We start from the raw sequence: 22,650 nt of genomic DNA, 5'->3' as shown, positions 1-22,650 counted from the left end.
TGGATCAGGGTGGGGGTTCCCTTGGGGTGTGGGGTGGCCTGGGCGAGGGGCCTGTGGTGGTTTGCAGGCTTTCCACACCCCCAGGCAACCCAAGTGGAGGCCCTGGTATCTGGTATTTTTTTTAACTTCTACAATTGAAACTTTGTAGCCTGGAGCAGAGCCAAGCCTTCTGCCCACTTCGTGGCAGCAGCCATTTCTGTTGGAATTTATTTATCTTCTATAATTGAAACTTTGTAGCCTTAAGCAGAGGCCAAGGCAGGCCAGGGCTGTGGAAACTTGGCTTCCTCCATCTCTGGGGGCAACCCTAACCTCCTGCTCTCTCCAGCTCTATGGCTGTGGTCATTTTTGTTGGGATTTATTTATCTTGTATCATTGAAACTTTGTAGCATTGAGTGGAGGCCTGGGCCGGCAAGGGCAGGCGGAAAGCTTGGCTTCCTCCATCGCCGGGGAAACCCAAGCCTCCCTCCTGCTCTCCGTGGCTGCAGCTATCTTGGTTGGGTTTATTTGCATATTTGCTCCTGATTGGCTGGTGGGCATGACTTGTGGGTGTGGCTTGTGTGTAGCAGAGGTACGGTCAATTTGCATATTACTCTTTATTAGATAGGATTGTATAAACAAGACTGGTAAAGACTTTGATAAGTAAGCTCCTTGAGATTGCAGGTTTGCTTTTGTCTAACTTATAATAATATTTTTCAGAGAGTGGTAGAGAAAAAGCAATGATATGCTGTTAAAAGTAAAAGAGAGTTTATTAAAACACTCTTCAATGAAATGTACTTGGTGTTGAAATGAACACAAACTAGACTGAATAGTTTTTGTGTTCAAGAGAGAGCTTAAAAAGTTGAATATGAAAATATTATACAATATAGAAGAATTACATTTCAGTAATATTTTACTTGCATAATTCCAACTAAATTGAAAATTCCTGTGGGGTAGATACTATTTATATATAGTGTGGAAGCTTGCATCTGATTAATATCAGTGCCTTGCAGATAATTTGCAATGAATCTTTGTTTATCTGATTAGGGGGAAAAGTACTATGAGAGTCTAAGAAATCAACCAGCATCATTGAAAATAATCTGAGAATCTTTTATAAAAGTCTTAAATTTTAAATTAAGTGCTTCAGAGAGAATGAGAATCTAGATAAATGTGGAAACATGCACCATTAGTTGCAATAAATAGTATGGACAAAGGCATGGAAGCAATAATGTGTGGTTTAGCTTGGAGGATAGCAAGAGAGTTTCTTTTTAGGGAGCTATGATAGTTATTGTTAAATAGGTAATATGTATATGAAGATACAACCTGAAAAGAAGATTGAAGAGTTTGGTCCTTACATTTATATTTTCAATAAGTAGCCCACAAAATTTTATAAGTAGGTCTATATATGGCCTTTGGGGTCAGGACGATTTGTGTTTGATCTGGTTCAGTCCCTTACTAGCTATTGATCTTATGTTATTTTACTTCATTGGTATTCATGCCCCTCATCTGCAAAGGAAGAGTAACATATAAACCCTATACTGCTATGCTGTTGGTAGAACTGTCGTATTTAACTTTGTGGTTGCCATTGAGATGTGACTATGGAGCAGAAGCACTGTGTTCAGGAAATGCAGTTTAATATGCTTGTGAAACCAGCAAAAATTCCAATGCATCTTTGAGAACATGAGTCTGATGTGTAAATCAAGTTGAAGTTAATTATTTAGAAGGTAACAGCATATAGATAGCAATCAATCATCACTGGGATAAAGATATCACAGTAAGTTTATTTAAATTGAGATTATGGGTTGAGGACAGAAGCCTCAGGGACTTTGGTGCTTAAAAGAAAAGGCAAAAAGACTAAAAGTTTCTGAGACTTAAAAGAAAAACCAGAGATAATTTCATGAAATCCCAGGGAATTGAGTTACATCAAACAGCTATTGCCCCAAAACAAGCTATTATCACAAAACAAACATCTCAAAATTATAACAAGTTTGTTGTTTTGGGTTTTTTTGCTCATCAGTCCACAGTTTGATTGGGCCACCTGCACCTGTGCTTTAGGGTTGACTGGGCTAAACTCTAAGCTTTGAATGGAGTTCATGTCTGCTCACAAATTCCCACATATATTACTGGAAAATACACATTAGCTCCATCTAGGTTAACTGAATTTTTTCTTTCTCGAATGTAGTCTAAGGAACAAAAAAAATGTTGTTAGAGATGCAGATATCTGGATCATATTCAAGATTTACTGAAGCAGAATCTGTAATGATGGAGGTCAGAATACCTCATTTTGAACAATCTCAGGTAATTCCTATGAGCTACGAAGTTATAGAACCACTGCCATATAATACATCAGTTGTACAATAATACAATACTATGATTATAATTGTACCCAGCAATACGGAGAAAGAAGTGTGTGTCTCTGCTAATAAGTTGATGGTTTCCTTCTAGTATCCTCTAAATATGGAATATTATTACAAAAGAACTTTTCCAAATGTTTTGTTTACTGAAAAAATGTAGAGTGTGGACTATCCCTAAGTGAGACAGTATTCTAGACACTAAAGATTCATAAAAAACAAACAAACAAATAGTAAGACATTTACAATCTAGTAAAGAAAGTATGTGTAATGAAGAGGCTATGCAGAAGTTTACAAAGGGCCCACTGGGGACATAAACAAGAGGGAAAAGTCAGGCTTGGAGAAACTTCCTGAATGAGGTGGCAAAGCATAACCTTGAAAGATGCTTGCCAGATATACAATGCAGACACAAGTAAAACTTTCTATCTCACTAAAGCATTAATGATCCTTATAAAAGTAGGTGTTACTTTTATTCAGAATTCTATCTAAAGTCCATTATTAATGAAATATTGAAGAAAACTATGATCTGGTATGAATGAAATAATTCTCCATTACTATCCATCATCCACAGCACTGGCCCATCTCAAAAGTGAGCAAGTTTAGGATAGATGAAGCGATAAGCATAAATAAGTTGAGCAGGAGGTCCATGGCAATAATGAAATAGAAATAATGAAGCAAGATTCAAATGGTAGTATCAAGGCAAATGATATTACAAGCAATTGTGAAGGAAAATATTCTCTGGATGAAACAAAATTCTCTTGGGGAAAGGCTGACTTAAATTTTAATTCTCTAATAAGTCAAATAATAGACAATAATTAGCTTTGAAAAGTACAACTGTTTTCAGAGATTCGAAAAATGACCAGTATTGTCTATATACCTCAGCGTGACACTTCTCTGAATAATGGTGGCATTAAAAGGAGACAGGGAGTGAAGAAACAAACAACCAAAAAAAATTATGCCACTCACTATGTATCAGTTATTTATTGTGACTTCTCAATATATAATTTCAGCAGAGTGTCAAAAATATAAGAATTTTTATTGCAAGTGTTTCCTATATACCAATAAGATTCCTGGAGCACATTTTAGTTTGATTAATATGATAATTTTGTTAGTAATAATGGCAACTCTTTCTCTTTAGAACAAGTTAACTTTACCACAGTAAAAATAAAGAAATTATTCTAAGCCCTGGCTGGCTTTCTCAGTGGTTAGAGCATCGCTCAGTGATGGAACCTCGGCCCATGAACCGAAGGATTGAGGGTCCAATCCCCGGCCCCCTGTTAGGGCACAAGCGGGAGGCAAAAAATCAATGTATCTCTCTTTTCTCGACTTCCCCTCCCTTCCACTCTCTCTAAAAATCAATGGAAAAAGTATCCTCAATAATTGAGTTTCTACAAAATTAAAAAGAATCAACAAGTAAAGTATTAACATTGATAAGTTAGTTTTGCAAGTTTATAAAAGATCAACATATAAAAAGTAATTGTATTTCTATTTACTATCAACAGAGTTGGAAACTAAAATTTAGAAATTATAGCACTTACAATAGCATTAAAAAATCAAACAGCTAGGGAAAAATCTAATAAAAGTTGTGCAAGGTTTTCACACTGAAAACTATAACCATTTAGAAAAATTTAAAAGACCTAAATGAAGTGGTATATATATACATATATAGGCCATCATAAATTGAAAAACTTTTTTTTTACCATGTCAATTATCCTCAAATACAGTTATAGATTCAAAGTCATCTTCATCAAGTTCCAACAAGAATTTCATAAAAATTAACAAGCGGACTTTAAAATTTATACAGAAAGGCAAAGAGCCAATTTATACAGTTATTCAAGATGAAATCAAAGAATAGCCAAGCTGGAGGACTTACTCTAGTAAATATTAAGATCTTTTTTTAAAAATCTTCAATAATTAAACATGAGCTCAGCAATAGATAAATAAATCAGTGAAACAGAATAAAGTCCAAAAAGAGACCTGGCCATTCATGAACACTTGATTTTTGACAAAGGTAGCATTGCCAAACCAAGGTAAAAGGACAGTGTTTTCAATAAATGACTCTAGATTAATTTTATATTCATATAAATAATATAATGTGACTCAAATCATACTCAAAAACAAATTTCAGGAGAAATGTAAAACAACATAATGCTAGAAAACAATACAGAAAAATATTTCTATGTCTTGTAATAAATAAATGACTTGTATCAAATAAGATACAAAAAATACTATGGATTACTTAAAATTGATAACATTTTTTGATAAACCATAACATTAAGAGAGTGTTAAGGCAAATCAAAGAGTGGTATACGAAATTTGCAAATATTCTCTAAGGGCTCAAATTCAGAATATATAAAGAACTTCCCATCCTATATAATAAAAGGCTAATATACAAATTGTCCCCTTCACCGGGCATTTGACCAGGGTTGGGCCAGCCAGACCCCACCAGTGCATGAATTTGTGCACTGGGCCTCTAGTGAATCAATAAGTAAAAGACAGATACCCTAGTGGTAAAATGGACAAAACTTTTGAACAGACACTTCAAAACTACTATATATAATTTCAATATATAATTTCAGCAGAGTGTCAAAAATATAGGAATTTTTATTGCAAGTGTTTCTTATATATCTTTTTTAAAAGGTGTTCAACTTATTATTAATGAAGGAAATGCATGTGGTTTTAGTAAAAACCATACCTGAATATCCATCTCCACTCACTAGGATAGTTTAAATTTAAAAGGCTACCAAGTGTTGGCAAAGCTGCAAAGCAACTTGATATTTCATACACTATAGGTTACACTGGAAATTGGCTCAACCACTTTGAAAAAAATAGCAATTTCTACTAAGCAATAGTCTATGACTCAGCAATTTTAAACTTAGGTATATCTTAACAAAAAATGCATACACATACCTGAGGTACAAAAGAAATATACAATAATAAATGTTCATAGGAGAACTCTTAGTAATAACACACAACTAGAAACATCCCAGATGTCCAGCAAGTAGAACAGATGTGTACATTTTGGAATAGGCATATATTGGAACTTTATAGAGCAATAAAAATGAGCTATTTTTCATATAGAAATCTGTTGTTATATGGAAAAACATGAATACAGGGTGAGGCAAAAGTAGGTTTACTGTTCTTTGTATGTAGAATAATACAATAATCTATCTATATATAAAAAGCCCAGCGACTGGAACAGGGGAACAACGGGAACAACCAGTGGCTATGACGTGCACTGCAGCAGCCAACCAGCCTGATCCGGGTCCCAATCAGCCCCCCACTCCCAGCTGGCCCTGCCCCTGATCAGCCCCCAACACCCCGATCAGGGGCAGGGCTGGCCGGCCAACCACCTGCGGCCCCTCCCCCCAGCCGGCCAATCCTACCTGTGCACAAATTCATGCACTGGGCCTCTAGTTAATAAATAATAATACAAGAATAAACTGTTTCCTGTACTCACAACTGTGAACTTACTTTTGCCCCACTCTTTATATCTTACCAAAGAGGCTGAGCAAAAGAAACCTGATGTCAAAAGGTACACACTGTATAGTCCTGTTTATATAAATTTCAAAAACAGGCAAAACTATTCTATAAAATCTTAATGTCAGAAAAGTGGCTACCTTTGGAGACCAGCAAGATGGTGGTGATTGGGAAGGACTGAAAGAGATCTTAGGTGCTGATAAGGTTCTTTGTTATAATTCATTGCACTTTACTGTATTTTTGTTATTCATTAATCAAAACTTTTTAAAAATATATACAATGCTTCATTGAAAGTAATTACCTTAATTTCATCACCATTCAATTGTGCATAAACCGGAATTTTAAAATTACTATTTTTTATGAAGTGAATTAATTTTTAGTACTAAAATAGTTACCTCTCTAAAATAATATATTCAAACCAAAAGAAAAATATAGTAAATCAATCCAGCAGGTATTTTTTTAAATTCAATAAAAATATATTGCTTTAATGAATAAAAATATATGCAATAGAAAATTTTACTCCGTATAAAATTCTGTTATATTAATATGGATCTCCAACTGGAATATATAAATATTGTTAATAATATTTTTAGCAATCTTGCCTGATACATCTAGCAAATCTATACTTTCAGTTACCATGACAATTAAATACGCTCAGATTAGATGTTTTAGTACAGAATTACTGTTTATGGTTTGTGATGTTAGGAAGCAAAATTAGGGCAGAAAATCATAAAAACTTCGGATGCTTAGTTCAAAGTTAGAATAATCTATTTTCAAATGGTACATTGTAATTGCTTAGTTCATGTTTGGGAAACTGCCCCCTGTAAATCACTGTAGTGAAAGACCATTTTGTTTATGAAATATACGTAAATAAAACTTACATAAACTTAGAATGATTTAATCTTGTGTTGATACTAAGTATATTTTGGAGTCTGGGGATAAATACTGATGACCTAAATCAGAGAAAATTTAAACTGTGACTCACAAAATACTAAAACTAGCCATCCTAGAGAGGAAAAATGACACAGTGATTAATAACTTAGGCTTAGGAGTCAGATAACCTAAATGTGAATTCTAGCTTCTCTAGTCATTAGCTTTCTAATTCCTCTAATTTTTCTCATTTTTAAAATGATAAAAATAATAAATAAAATCCAATTCACTGCATTTGGTTGTTATGGGATAGCACATGCAACACAGTTATAGAGAAGAAATTGTTGGTACAAGTCATCTAGAAAAATCAGTCTTATATTTCAGTATTTTTAATTTTCAAACTAGGTTAGATCAGTGTTCTAGGTAAGTATCCAAATATTTTTCATAATTTTTTTCAACAATTGCACTATTTCTGAAAAATATATTTAACTCGGCCAACCAGTGTTGCTGAGTCAGTGGCTGAGCATTGACATATGAACCAGGAGGTTCAATTCCTAGTCAGGGCACATGCCTGGGTTGCAGGCTCGATCCCCAGTGAGGGACTGCAGGAGGCAGCCAATCAATGATTCTGTCTCATCATTGATATTTCTATCTCTCTCTCTCTTCTCTGAAATCAATAAAAATATATTTAAAAAATATATTCTTCACACTCTTCTCTAAGATTGTACAGAATATATGCTCAGCCAAACTGAAAAGTTAAATATTGTCTAATTAAGAATATCTAGAAAAAGTATTTTAATAATTCCAATTTAAAAAGACAAGAAAAAGAACATTATCACCAAAATTAAAAAGAAATACCCTGTGAAGTAAAAAAAAATGGGGGGGGGGGTGTAATATGTGTGTGTATCCTACCTAATACTAGAGTAATATGCAAATTGACCATACCTTCACTACACCCACAAGCCACGCCCACCAGCCACGCCCACCAGGAAACCGTCGCAGGGACGTTGGGGTGCGGCGGAGCCCAAGGCCAGGAAAGCCTCGGGCGGAGGCTTTCCAGGCCTTGGGCACCAGCGGGGAGCCTGCACGGATCGCAGGAAACCACTGGGGGTTGGCTCCTGCGATCCTTAGCAGGGATGTTGGGTGCGGCCGAGCCCAAGGCCGCCGCCCGGGGCCAAGCCCCGACCCTGAAAGAAGGCAGAAGGTGGTGGCCACAGCCAAGGCCTGGGTCCCCGGTGCTGGCAGAAAACTGGTGCAGGCTGCCAGGTGAATGAAGGTCTATTGTACGAATCTTCGTGCAAATGGGCTGCTAGTAGTTTAAATAATCAATAACTAAAGATTTTAAAATATGTTTAAACCAATAACTGCCATAAGTGTGTTTCTTCTCAGATTGTTAAAAACCAAAGTGAAAACTATAAATAGTGCATTTTTACTGGATTTCTCAGGACTCTGATTGGATTGTTAATATCAAGACCAATATCCTTTACCTGAAAAGAATGGTGGCAGATGGTCGGCTCTCTCAGTGAGATGTTTTGCCTAGGCATAATATACTAACTTGCAACTATTCTTTTCAAGCTATGCCACTCTTATATGCTCTTAGTCAAATTACTTATTTATCTGAGCTTGTTTCTTGATATGTTACATCTGATAATCATGTATTTCAACCTAACTTTTAGAATTGTTGTGAAAGATCAAATGAGGATATGCATGTAATCATGCTTTATAAACTACTAGATATCATCCCATGAAATATTTTTCATTAAATACAGGAAAAGGGTTAAGTTTTGCCGATATTTAGCTCCAATACAGCTAAATTTATATATCTACATTATCCATGTAACTATACATTTCTTCTTCCTTCTAAAATGGAGAATTATTTAAAAGAGTTTCCCACTGATTTAACATTTGGGAATTATTCAGTGTCCTAAGTGCAGCTTTTCATTATAAAATTGCTTATTAAAGGACTCTGTTTTATCTATTTTAATGTATAAATCAACAAAATCAAGAATTCCTGAAAAACTGTGAAGACTGACATAGCTTCTATTTATTTATTTATTTGTTCATTCATTCATTCATTCCAAGGGATAGATATAAATGTTTAATTTTTTGAAATCTTTAAATGAGTTTAATTTTAACCTCCTTATATTCATTTCTTCATAAAATATTTCAACTACATGTCAGGTTCTTCATTCCACACAAAGAGGAGTAAGGTATGACCACTATCCTCAAAGACTTAGTGAGTGGGGATAATAGGAAGTAAACTATCAGTTACACTGTATATAATAAGTGCTGTTGTTGAGGTATCCACAGGTTGTTATGGAAGCACTGAATAAGAGCTCAAAACAGCCTGGAGTTTAGAAAAGTCTCCTAGAGAAAATAGCAGTTGACCTGAACCTTGAAGAGGTTAGCAGATCAATTAGAGGGCAGACAAGGAGACCGATCATTTCTAGCAGAGAATAAACTACAGAGGGAGAGCAGAGTTTGGAAAAAGAGAGAAAAGGCAGAATGCATTAAGGGAGGTGTGACCAGTTCAGTGTGATTGATATTGTGAAAGACTGGAGATGGGAGAGATTGGGGTTATGACAAAACAGACTTAAAGAAGTAAACAGGCACTGTTTAATAAATGACGTTAGGTGCAATGCAAAGGACTTCATGCATCTTTTTATAGAATAAAAACAAAAGAGAGCCCTTTCAAAAGATTTTCCGCAGACTAGGCACCTGATGAGATTGGTCTTAGAAAAACAACTTTGGTTATGGTGTGAAAAATATATTAAAAAAGACTATAAGACAGGGGGACTGAAGTAGGGTCTCTGAACTCTGAATATCCATCTTTCCTAAACAGGAAGCAGAGGCTTACAGAGATTAAATAACTTGCCCCAAATCACACAGATTGTAACTGGCCAAGCTGAGTTTCATGCAAAGCTCTGTATAACTGCAGTGTGCTCCTACAGACAAGGGAAGCTGCCTCTCGTAAAAGAAACTATAATTCCAACAACTCTAAGCAGTTAGAGAATAGCAACAAAAAAGTGAAAGAAAAGCAAAGGCATGGTCAGGTCTACATCATTAAAGTCAAGTACAGGGGCGAGCAATTATCTAGTGAAGGAAGGACCATCTGGGTAATCCTGGCAAAAGCAGATTTAGTGCCTGACTCATTCAGATAATTGTGCATACAAATGTGCCTGCTCTGGCTGAGTAACCTGGTCATTAATAACTTCCATAGTACGTTTTGCCCTGTGGCACTTTTGGAATGGACAGTGGTAACTCAGAAAGAATTAAGGTACTATTCACTTCATGGGAGAGTCACATAAATAATAATGGGATCTTAATAGACTAGGAGTGCATTTTATATGTCCTCATGAGCCATTTCATCACACAGGGATATGTACATGATATACATAAACCAAATCCCATTTTAAAGAAGGAAAAAATTTCAGCAAAAATACCCTTGAATGTGTGTTTTTATATTCAATTATTTGTCAGGTAGCAGAAAGTTTTCTGAGCTTCAAAGCAATGAGAGGCAGTATTACAAATAGATTTATAGGTTAGACTACAATAAAGTTACAAATTTATATATGTCCAAAATATGAAATACAGAAGGCAAAACCAAGGTGATAAAAAAAAACTTTCACAGTAAACAATAGATGTTTAATTAAACAAAGAAAACATGAATACCCCAAAAAAGAAATAGTCAAATAAAATCCAAAATTTCAAAATACAAAGAGCTAATAAACCTGAACACATTTCTTGAACTCGTCCAAAATTATAGAAGCACAACTTCAAAGAACAACTAAATAAACTTTTTACTATCAAAACAGTCACATTTTTTAACCCAATACCGTGTGTGAAAAGAATTATTTCCACATTGGTTTATAGTGAGTATCAATTTGTCTATAAACTTTTACTGGGGCAGTTTGGCAATAAGCATTAGATGTCTAGATATATGTATGTGATTGACAAGGTAACATTTAAGAAGTTATTACAAGGAAATGGTCAGAAATACAAAATTAGGTATATTCATGTTCATTTTCATAAGTGTGAAAAACCAGTAGCAAAATCTAAAGGCTTTGTGTGAAAAAATATTTGGCATTCATAAAGATATGATTAGTAAGAATATTAAATGAGATAAATAAATATTTATGTTATGATGTTAAGTGGGGGAAAAGCTAAATGCAAAATAAAATTATTCCAATTTATATACTTTAAATATCTATGCATATTTATTCAAATAAACCTGAGAGGTTAAAAGTAGATCTCTTTGCATGGAATTTTCTTTTATTTCCAATGTTTCTTGAGTGATTCTATACATCCTTATAATCATGAAAATGTTATTTTAAAAGTAATATTAAGTGTATATAATTTTGAAGGCAATTTTACATAATAGTTCATTCATACAACTATAATAAAATGTCCCATCCACTTGCTGTATTTTCAAGGGCACTCAACTGCTAAGCCAGGTTCTCAGAATTTGAACCCAAGTGCTCTTGCTACAAGGACAGTGCTTTTTAAGATATGAACTAAAGCACAGTGAGAATTTCAAAGCAGAGTAGAACTAATGGTATAAATTTAAGATACACCATACCAAAAATAATAAGCTGCCTCTTAGATTAAAAGGGGAGAGACACACATTTGATAAGTTGCCTACTGTACGAAACTAGGCATACAAAGACAGGTGATTCTGGTATCAGAGAAAAACAGACAAAGATACAAATTAGAGTTGAGAATAAAAATGAATAAATTAGTTACTGAATAGATAGTGGGTACTTGGAGGTAGAGAAAACAAAGTCATAAAAAATTAATCACAAACCTTTGCTAAAAGCCAATTTAAGGGTGATGACTACTGATGGGGAAAAGCAAAAACTTGTTTTCACTATGTACATTATCATTACTGTAAACAGAACTTCTACTACTGACAGCTATTATTTTTGAGTAATTGCTATTGGTCAAGCCCTATTTTAAATGTGTTACATGCATTATCTCACTTAATATTCAAATAAATGCACAAAAAAACTGAGGTAAATGCCATTATAACCCCCAACTGACTTACCAACATTCACTTATCTGCATAATGATACATAAATATTTAGACATGTAGGTTTCCTTCCAAAGAGTTAGCCAGGCTTTGGCAGGATAATATTTTGGAATGGCTAATGAAGAAGAGATTAGAAGTAGAAATGCAGAAAGAGACTTTTGTTTGCAATAAAATAAATTGCCATCAATTTACAGGATTCATTGGAAAGCTAGAAGCAGGAATATGAGATAGGAGGGGCACAAAGAAAGGAGGGTTAGAAAAAGAGAAAAATTGTGACATCAGATCATAGTGGTATCAAGAAATAAAAATTCAAGGAGATGAACAATATGGAAAATGGCAGACCAGAAGAGAAGAAAAATGAACAATCCTATATAATAAAAGCCTAATATGCAAATCAACCGAATGGTGCAACGACCAGTGGAACAACCGGTCACTGTGATACACACTGACCATCAAGGGGCAGACGCTCAATGCAGAAGCTGCTCCCAGCTCGCAGGCTCCAGGCCAGCCAAGGCAGGTGCCAGCAGGGGACCCCGATTGCCCTGCCAGTCACCCCACAGATCAGCCCTGATCACCAGCCAGGCCTAGGGACACTACCCGTGCATGAATTTTGTGCATCGGGCCTCTAGTATACTATAAGAGAATACAAACATTTGACATGATGAAGGAGAGCTTATGGATGACTTAGAGAGGATAGGTTCTGTGATGTGAGGCAGACCATGGCCAAGTTACATGTAGAAATGCAGGGGAATGGGAAGTGGAAATGGAAATAAATATTGTTTTTTTTTTAAGGCAATTACATGGCATGTTTTGTGTAGAGAAATATGAATTTTCTATCTCTTATCTTGGTCTCTAGTTGGCCTCCAGGGGCACAAGATATGAGAGAATATATAGAATCGCCTATACAAAGTCATAACCCCTATTGGAAAATTGAATCATTCTGTGCAAGGATATAGAAACACTGATGTCATCCATTATTCCTCATGAAAAGAATAAGGAAGCCAAAAGTAGTTCCCAAAACACAGCCTTCTATCAACTAATAAGTGATCCCCAAGTCATTGCTGCATCCATCTAGTAAACAGCTCATTATGACAGTTCCTCAATAAGAATCTTTGAGCCCTACCCGGTTTGGCTCAGTGGATAGAGCATTGGCCTGCAGACTGAAGGGTCCCTGGTTCGATTCCAATCAAGGGTACATGCCTGGGTTGCGGGTTCAATCCCCAGAAGGGGGCATGCATGAGGCAGCCTATCAATGATGCTCTCTCGTAATTGATGTTTCTATCTCTCCCTCTCTCTTCCTCTCTGAAATCCTATATAATAAAAGGCAAATATGCAAATCGACCAAACAGCGGAACAACTGCTCACTATGATGTGCACTGACCACCAGGGGGCAGAGATTCAATGCAGGAGCTGCCTCCTGGTGGTCAGTGAGCTCCCACAGGGGGAGCGTTGCTCAGCCAGAACCAGGCTCATGGCTGGTGAGCACAGCAGCAGTGGCAGGAGTCTCTACCACCTCCGTGGCAGTGCTAAGGACCCCTCAGGGGTCCAGGACTGCAAGAGGGCACAGGTCGGGCTGAGGTACCCCCTCCGCCCCCCTGGAGTGCACAAATTTTGTGCACCGGGCCTCTAGTATATATATTTGTGCATGGCGGGGGGGTCCCCGCAGCCCAGCCTAAACACTCTCCAATCCGGGACCCCTCGGGGGATGTCCAACTGTAGGTTTAGGCTCGATCCCCAGGATTGGGCCTAAACTGGCAGTTGGACATCCCTCTACAATCCTGGACTGCTGGCTCCTAATTGCTCACCTGCCTGCCTACCTGGTTGCCCATAACTGCCCCGCTTCGCTGGCCTGATCACTCCTCACTGCCTCTGCGTGCATGCCTGATCTCCCCTAACTGCCCCCCCTGCTGACCTGGTTGCCCCCAACTGGCCCCCCACCGGCGTAGTCACCCCTCACTGCCCCCCCTGCCAGCTTAATCGCCCTAACTGGCCCCCCTACTGGCCTGGTCACCCCAACTGCCCCTCTTGCCAGCCTGGTTGCCCCTCACAGCACCCCCACTGGCCTGGTTGCCCCACTCAGCCTGCTTGTTCAGTCGTTTGGTTGTCCCTCACTAACCCCCTGCCGGCCTGGTTATAGGCAGCCATCTTGTGAGGGAATTACAGTCAATTTGCATATTACCTCTTTAAAATATATATATATATATATATATATATATATATATATATATATAGAGAGAGAGAGAGAGAGAGAGAGAGAGAGAGAGAGAGAGAGAGAGAGAGAATCTTTGAGCCTACTTAGAACTGGATTCAATTCAATGGTAATGGTCTTTTTCTGCAAAATACTTCCTGTCTAATTAGAAGACAAACCAGACTACAATAAGGATTAAGTAACAAAATACCAGTAAGACTTTCTGAATAACTGAATAACATTGGCCTATATTATTACTGATATCAATATTGACCAAATTTTGTTACCAGGACCAAAAGCTGTAGAAAATTGAACTATTCTATTTGAGAGAAAAACACTATACAATATAATTCACAGTACATTATTAGAATACTAGTAGCCTTGCGCACAAATCTGTGTGCCAGTAGCTCACTGCCACCCTGCAGTAGCTCTCCACCTGCTGCCCCACCCTCCTGAAGATCCCCCAACCCCCCTTCCTCAGCGCCCCCTCATAGCTTGCTGTCCTGCCCCCTCCTGTAGCTCTCTGCCCCACCCTCCTGCTGATCCGTGATCTGGTCACTAAGTGGTTGGTAGTTATGCTTCACGGTGTAACGGCCATTTGCATATTACATCTTTATTATATAGGATTAGCATTGAAATAATGGATTTTTGGAAGACTTTAACCAAATTACTGTGTCCTTTAAATCTTAGTTTTCTCATCTAAGAAAATGGAAATGTTATTATCAGAATTAAATAATTCCAGGCAATAGGAAAAATATATGCACAGACAGCTATAAAAGAAAAGTCCATGAAGCACAAATAGATATGATATGAAACAGCAGCACAAATTTAAGTATCAGGTCCACATGTAAAATGTATACAAAGAAATATGTCAAAACTACTCCAAAGGTTCTGAGGGTCCCTTAGCTCTACATCCTGCAAAGTGGGTGGATTCTTTTCCCCCAAATTCCCAAATGCTGCTAGCTATATTACCACCCAAGTCAATTTACTACCAAAAAACCAAGGTACAGGCATAAGCAAGCCATTATGTTCCAGTGAGTTTAATAAAATAGCCCAGATGTATGTATTTACTACTTGATATGTGTGTTACATTTCAAACTAGTAAGATTCGGCGGTATGCCGTGAAGCTGAAAAAATGCAGGGAAATAGATGAATATCAAATAGCACTCTAAGAATGTATTCAAAATAATATTTGGAATTATTGGTCTTCATATGCATCACAGAAACATTCTTTCATGCAGGGTTTCCTCAGTCTGAGGGCATCTTCTGTGGCCTTTTTCCCCAATGGAGAATTTGATTCTCTTTTTCCCCTCCCACTCCATGCCTCCAGATTGCTTCCCAAGGCCAAGGTAGCCTGCTCAGCACCAGGCACGGGGCTGGGTGTGCAGGAGCTATATATAGCTCCACCTTGGAGAGGCGCGCACACAAGCACGGGTACAAATGCCCGCGCTGGGTTCGGCATCCATAAAGGAGAAAGGGATGCAGCTGTCCCCTCTCCCTCTTTCCCATCAGCCCGGTTTTTCAATAATTTTCAAAGCAGGGTGTCCTCAGCCCCCAAAGTGATGCAGCCGCGCCTCATTTCTCTGCAGTTCTTCAGCCTTCTGGTCCCAGCAATCTGACTCGGGCAGAAACCGGCGCGGAGCCAACACCTACTTCCCAGATGCGGTCACCCTCGCCGCCGCCGCGAGCCCATCCGGGCACAATTACTTCACTCTCCGGGAATCCCCGGGGATAAACCCACCTTTCAGAAACTATGCGAGAAGGTGGCTCCCGGGGGAGGGACAACGCCAGGCTCCGAAAAGCAGAGCCTTCGCTGCCCCTCCCCTGCTCAGTCTGCCGCAGAGAGGGGAGACGGGCCCGTGCACTCTCACTGGAGGCGTAACGAATCGAGCAAACCCCTCCGGTGGCGGGGTTGCCCCCCACCCCGGATCTCGAAGGGAGCCAGCTTCTAGCAGAGGGACCTGGGGGCAAGCCAGCCCCTTCTTCCCCTCGGCGCCACCATTGCCAGTTTTTTTTTTTTTTTTTTTTTTTTTTTTTTTTCTGGGATGTGCTAGAGTCTGCACGCCAGGTAGGAGAGGGAGGAGGAGAGGTGCGCCAGGCAGGGGCAGGAAGAGAAGCTGGCTTCTCCCCAACCCTGGAAGACGCACGGGTCCCGGCGGCTGGCACGCCGGCTCTCCCCAGACCCTCCCCAGCCCGGCAGACATGGCACCCCTCGGGCGCCTCGCCGGCAGTGGGAGAGGAAGCCTGAAAGTTGACGAGACGCAGATGGGGGTTCGGTCCCCTTTCCTCGGGCACTGCCGCCCTGCCCAGGCACCTGCTTCCACCCCCTGCGCCCCAGACCTTCACGACAAGAGCTGCGGCGACCTCAGGAGATTTGGGGGTGACGAGGGCGGGGCAGGACTGGGGGAAGGGGAGGAAGGCAACGGTAGCGTGAAAATACGCGTTCTTTACCCTATCGGCAAAGAAGGGCAAGTCCTGCCTCCTACCTGTTCCCGGCTCTGGCTCGCCCCGGCGCCGCACAGCTGGACCATCACCTACAGGTTTCCCGCTTCCGCTGCAAACACCTGGGAGCGCATCGCCCCGGCCTGCGCCCCTCCTCGCCTCGGCGGAGCCCACCCGAGCCACTTGACAGCACCAGCCCAGCCTTTTAGAGTGGTTATTGGCGCCGCGGGGAAAGCGGGGCGGGCACCGAGGAGAGATTCTCGTCTCTGATTGGACCGGCAGGACGTCACTCTCAGCCCAGTACTCAGCCCAGTACTCTCAGCTGCGGAGCGGTGGCTGCTGAGGGTCTCTGCAGTGCTTATGGCCAAAACCTGCTGCTTGGGGATCAAGGACCCCTACGAGGAGGGGAACTGGTTTGATGACTTGTCATTTGATACCCCCCCCCCCCCCCCCCGAGAGGGAAGGAGAGGCCAGGCATAAGCAGACACCCAACACTTCCAGAGCTTCCCTGGAGGGACCATCTGCTCTGAGATTTGACAGGCAAAAATGTGAGGAGCAAGGCCTCCATAAGGAAACAAGAACCTCGGTGGAGAACGGAGAAAAATAGAAAAATACATACATTTATGTAAAAAAAAAAATCATGAGGAAAAATAAAAAACCAGGGGAGGAGGGAGCGTGAGGGTTTTTTGTTTCAAGTTTCCATTTTTGCCTAAATGCAACGTGGCAGTTTTGTTGTGTGTGTGTAGAGAAAAGGTTGAACTGCTTATCTACAGTGCAGAGAGACTCCCAATATCCTCTGATAGGAACAGTGGAAGCCTGTAGAATAACCTCTAAAGAAAGAGTAAAGGAAGGAAATTACTAGTAAGGCCAAACTGCATAAGGGGCTTGCCTTGGACAGTTCGTTTGGTAGCAAAAGTCTTGAAATACCAGCAGACTGACTGATAGTTCGTCTGTTCCCTTTCTACTGATATTAGCCATCCTTCCTTTTGTGCTTAAACCCTGAGGCTGCAGAGCATGGACAAGTCAACCCAAACCTAGGTGAGCCCTAGCCTGCCCTTTAGGTTCAGGGCACAAGGGCAAAACCAGTTTGTGCCCAGCTTCCAACTTTGCCATGGTCCAGGTGAAATCAGGAAGCAGTGGAATTTAAGGGACTTCTTAAACGGGGGAAAATGACTTAAAAAATCACAAGTGATGGGTAAGAAAGTGTCTAATTTTAGTACCACGTAAAGAAACAATCTCCCTCACTGGCTGCATCCTGTCAGCAAAATAGTCAAATTCTTCATCCACCTAAATTAAGTAGCTATCTTAACTAACTCTGAGCATAAGACACAACTTCCATCCTTAAAGACCTTATGATAGACTTGAGTCACTAGACAGCTAGCTATTAGAGAAGATGACATTGTTATTAAATGCTAAATCACTGTAGGCTCTTAGCTTAGTACTTATGGTTGTTATTTCTATTAGACTAGACTCTTCATAAAAATGCTATCTTTATAAAACTGGAGAAAACAAATTAATGTTTTGGGGAGTGAGAAAAGAACCCCAGAGATAATTTACAGTGGACAATAAATATGGTCCTTATGCCAGAAAGCCTCTAAACATTGAGTGAGGATAACTAAAAAAAAGAAAATGTAATGATAAGTTTTAAAACCCCATCAGTCATGTTTCTATATAATATACCATTAGTCTTGCACCTCCACCCCAGGCACCCACACCAATTATTCCATTGAATTGTACAAATCATTCATTACTTAGTGCATTCACTGAGCACTTATTCTATGTCACAACCTTGTGTTAGATACTAGGGCATTAAACAAGAATTATACATTGAACTTGTTAAGGAAGGACTGAGGAAGCAATTAAGATAGCAAAGTATTATAACAGGGAATGTGTGTTTTTCAACACTAACATTTTTGTTTATTTCTAAGCATTTGAGTCACAATGAACTCCAACAGACCCTCCTCTAGATTTAAGCAGTGAAGAAAAGGCATAGTAGCAAGGAAATAAAATGAGTATCCAGGTCAGTACAGGAGTGGAAATTGGAAGTGAAAAGAATGTTAAAGAAATCTCTGCTATCCTAAATCTTTCATTCCTCAGTTCATTCATTCTTTCAACAAATATTACTATTGTCAATATAGAGATGAATGCGATAGGCAAATTCTTATGAAGCTTATTTTGTTGTTGTTGTTGTTCTTCAAACAATGTAAATTCGTGTATTTACTTACACACAACTTGGGAATAGTATTAGGAGAATTGCTATCTGGTCATCAGTCACTGCATATATTTTCAGATAAAACATACCATCTCTGGGTTATTAGTTATTATCCTATAGAGAATACATGCATATCTGTTCTTGTTACATATATCCTTATGTATATGAATGTATCAAAAGTATCTGCTGCAGAGCATTATAAATTTTCCAAACCACTTTCATATACAATCCTCCTCTTTGTTCTTAAGAAAGCAGGAGATTCATTATTAGCCCATTTCACAATTGAGGAAATCGAAATAGCAAAGGAAATGTAAAGGTAATCCTATATAATAAAAGGCTAATATGCAAATCAACTGAATAGTGAAATGACCGGTCGCTATGATGCACACTGACCACCAGGGGGCAGATGCTCAATGCAGGAGCTGCCCCTGGTGGTCAGTGAGCTCCCACAGGGGGAGCGCTGCTCAGCCAGAAGCCAGGGTCATGGCTGGTGAGCAAGGTGGCGGGAGCCTCTCCTGCCTCCGCTGCAGCGCTAAGGATGTCCCAAAGGGCTCCCAGACTGTTAGAGGGCACAGGCTGGGCTGAGAGACCCCTCCCCTGAGTGCACAAATTTTGTGCATCGGGCCTCTAGGAAAAATTAATTCTGTATATAATGCTTGGTATATAGAAGACATCCAGTACATCCTTATTGATGAATATATGGCTTATAAAATGTCAGAATTCGAAGAACTTTAGAAACCATTGTGTTCTACCCATTATACTATGAAGCAGAGAATCATCATATATTATAATTTTGCTCAACACCTTCAACCTAGTTAAGGTCAAAGCTGAGTCTGAAACACAAAGCTGAGTCAGGTCATAGGGCTATTCATTCATTGTTTTTTTCTACCACAATGAACAATAACTTTTTATGGTATCTTCTTTAGAAGAGTTCTTGCTATTTTTCCTCCCTGAACCACCCAGCCTTTGAAGTTTTCCGGCCTTGCAATGGTGTACTCATCCTCCAGCATCTATGAAAACATATGAAAGCGTGCCACATTAACTGGAAATTAAGCAGAGCCTAAAAAGTAGCCAAGGCTCAATTCACTTGTAAGTTTGGGGTCTGCCCCTGAGATTGGGATCAGAGTGATCAGGGCTGGTGTGTCAAGGTATAAAGAAAGCTGATGGAAATGGGTGGTGAGGTAGGCAGATCACCTCAGGCACATATTGTCTCTAAAGTGGAGAGGAAAAGAACCACAGAAACATTATCTGAGTCCCCTTATCTGAGAGCCTTGTATAGAACCTATTTTGAATTCTTCAAAAGAAACAGTAGGAAAAGTTTGCCTTGTTCCCTGGATGGCTCTGATTCCCTAACCACTCAACAAGTCCCATAGCACAATATACAGGGCATTACATTGCTAAGCTTCCCTTAGCCTTATTATTAAATTTTTCTGCCACCCCCTCCTTCTTCCAGCATGCATTGGCTCTCATTCTTGAAACATTGCAATTTCCTCCAACCAGTGATTAAATCTCAGTGAGAGGAGAGGAAACGCAGCAACAGCACAGCTTTCCGCAGCATGTATTTATTTTCTTCCTCCTCTGCCCCACCCACAATTTTCTCACTTCAAAGCTCCCCAGGAGAACAGTTGCTAACATAGCCTGATATAGTAAAGAAGGGGGAGGATAAGGGAAAAGGGTGTTTTCCCATCCAAATTTCAAGCTACACTCAACACAGCAGAAAGACAAAGGAGGCTCTGCCCACTAGTTTGAAGAGAGTCATGTTAACCCAGACTGCAGCATCTCAGAGAAGGTCACATCAGCCCACTGACCTAGCTTTTACAAAGCCAACTGGGAACACAGGCAAAGGGATACACACACACACACACACACACACACACACACACACACATACACATACACACTCACACACACACACACACACACACACACACACACACACACACACACAGACTGTCAGTACCACAAGGCTGGAAGAAGAGTATTAAATTCTGGAAACACAGTTACAGCAGCAGCTTGCTACTCACTCGGGACCACTGCAACCTTCCCGGAGATTAATAAGATCAGGATGCCTTTTGTTTTGTGAGTGACTGCTGTGCACCAAAAGGGCAGATTTGCAGAAAAGCCACATGCTAACATTGCAGGCCCATCTTCATTCAGATTCCATTGTTTCAGAATAGAGTCCGTTCTTTCTCTTTAATATTTGATGTGAAGTATACCAGAACGGCATGTTAGTTCATACTTCAGAGCCAATATGCCCTCCAAATTTTTCAACTCAAGGAACTCATACAGAGGAGCCAATACTCAATTGTTAAAATGAAGCTTTAGCCTCTCTTACTCATGGAGAGGAGGCAACCTTCATTAAGATGTAATTTTTCTTCGTTCCTAACCGCCATTGTAAGATACTAAAATTTTTATTTTATTTATGTCCTTGAAATGATAGATAATTCAGCATCTGGAGTGGACATAGGATGGGGCATTAGACCTTTGTTCTACTCTAGACTAGTAACTAGCTGACAACAGAGGAACCGGACTTTAAGCCTTAGTTTCTTGTGCTATAAAATGAGGGGCAGAGTTATATAATTCAAAACTATTTGCTAAGAATATGGTGTCAGCATCTTTATACAAGATCATCTACCCAAATATATGTTCTACCCTGAAATCAACTAAACAAAGTCAGAGGAGAGGAACAGAAGAAATAATTTGTCCATTTCATCCAAATGTATTGACCTAAAGTTATTCATACTATCCCCGTTTTATGTGTTTAATATCTAGTAAATCTCTATTTACAGCCCCATTTTCATTCCCTGTATTGATAAATTCTGTTTTCCCTTGTCAAGTTTCCACTATTTAGAAATTTTATTAATCATTTCAAATATCAATCTTGGCTTCATTATTTTTCTCTAATGTATGTTTGTCTTGTATTTTATTGATTTGTGCTCTTATGTCTATTGTTTCCTTCCTCTTACTTAGTTTTCTTCTTCACTATTCTTGAAATGGAAGTATATGACATTGATTTTTCAGTCTTTTTTTTTTTAATATTTGCCTTTGTGGCTATAAAATTTCTCTAAGTAGTCCTTTAGTGTATCTGACAAGTTTTAATGTCTTATCTTCATTGTCATTCAGTTTAAATATTTTCTAATGTCTGTTTTTTTGTTTCTTTTTTGATCCAAAGATAATTTAAAAGTGCATAGCTTATAGTCACTTTGGGTTTTTCTACTTATCTTTTTGTTTGAAAATTTTAGTTTAATTTTATTGTTGTCAGAAAAAAAAAAAAAACCTCTAAAAGGATTTCTGCCATTTATTGCAGCTTTGTTTATAATGCAAAATTTGCATTTTTGGTACAGCCCCCTGTACTCAAAAAGAATATAGAAGTTCAGTTTCTGGTAATAGAGAAATGGGTACTATTGAACCACGTACCCTATACATAGATGTAAGCTATAAGCTCTGGCAAGAAGAAGAAAAAAACTACTTGAGAGCACGGGGGAATAACCAAAGCAGGAAGAACATGCAGGGGTATCTATGCATGGGAAAGGGAAATGCCAGTGGGTCAGTTACCCATTTTATACCGCTTTGATGTTGAGAAAAGGTCCCAGAAGGTTCCAAACAGGATGGCTTAAAGGACCACAGAACAGAGTTCTGGCTAATGACAGAAGAAAACAATGAGAAGGGAAATCCTGGGAAGGAGAGATCCAGAAAGAGAGAGTCCTCAATTCAGAGTATAAACTCTACCCTCATCTTAAACCAACTCTGGAACTACAAATACATAGCACGCACTCCAAGCAACCCAGTAAGGCTAAAAGAACTGTAATAGGCTGAGTCATAACTCCTTACCCCCTAGAACCTGTACATGTGACCTCATATGGCAAAGTCTTTGCAGAAGTGATTAGGGATCTTAATATGGGGAGACGATCCTGGATTATCCAGCTGGGTCCTAAGTACACTCACATGCATTCTTATACGAGGGAGACAGAGGGAGATTTTTCTATACACAGAGCAGAAGGTGATGTGAAAACAGAGCCGAGAGAGATTGGAGAATGATGACCTTGAAAATTAAAGTAATGCAGGCATACGCCAAAGAGTCCCTATAGCCATCAGATTTGGA

General features: G+C 39.3%; 1 protein-coding gene across 3 annotated transcripts in view; it reads right to left on the bottom strand.

The window, feature by feature from the left end:
* The window catches only part of CNTN1 (contactin 1), a gene marked incomplete at its 3' end in the record, with an annotated part of 284,949 nt that extends 268,424 nt beyond the window's left edge, over window positions 1-16,525 (bottom strand). For all 3 annotated transcript variants that reach the window (XM_079773428.1, XM_079773427.1, XM_079773429.1), the window contains exon 1: window positions 16,381-16,525. The remainder of the gene's footprint in view (window positions 1-16,380) is intronic.
* Window positions 16,526-22,650: the final 6,125 nt, after the last annotated feature.

Source organism: Cnephaeus nilssonii (genome assembly GCF_951640355.1).
Source record: "Cnephaeus nilssonii genome assembly, chromosome: 6".
NCBI classification, from domain to species: Eukaryota; Metazoa; Chordata; class Mammalia; order Chiroptera; family Vespertilionidae; genus Cnephaeus; species Cnephaeus nilssonii.
This window is presented reverse-complemented; position numbering and strand designations above follow the sequence as displayed.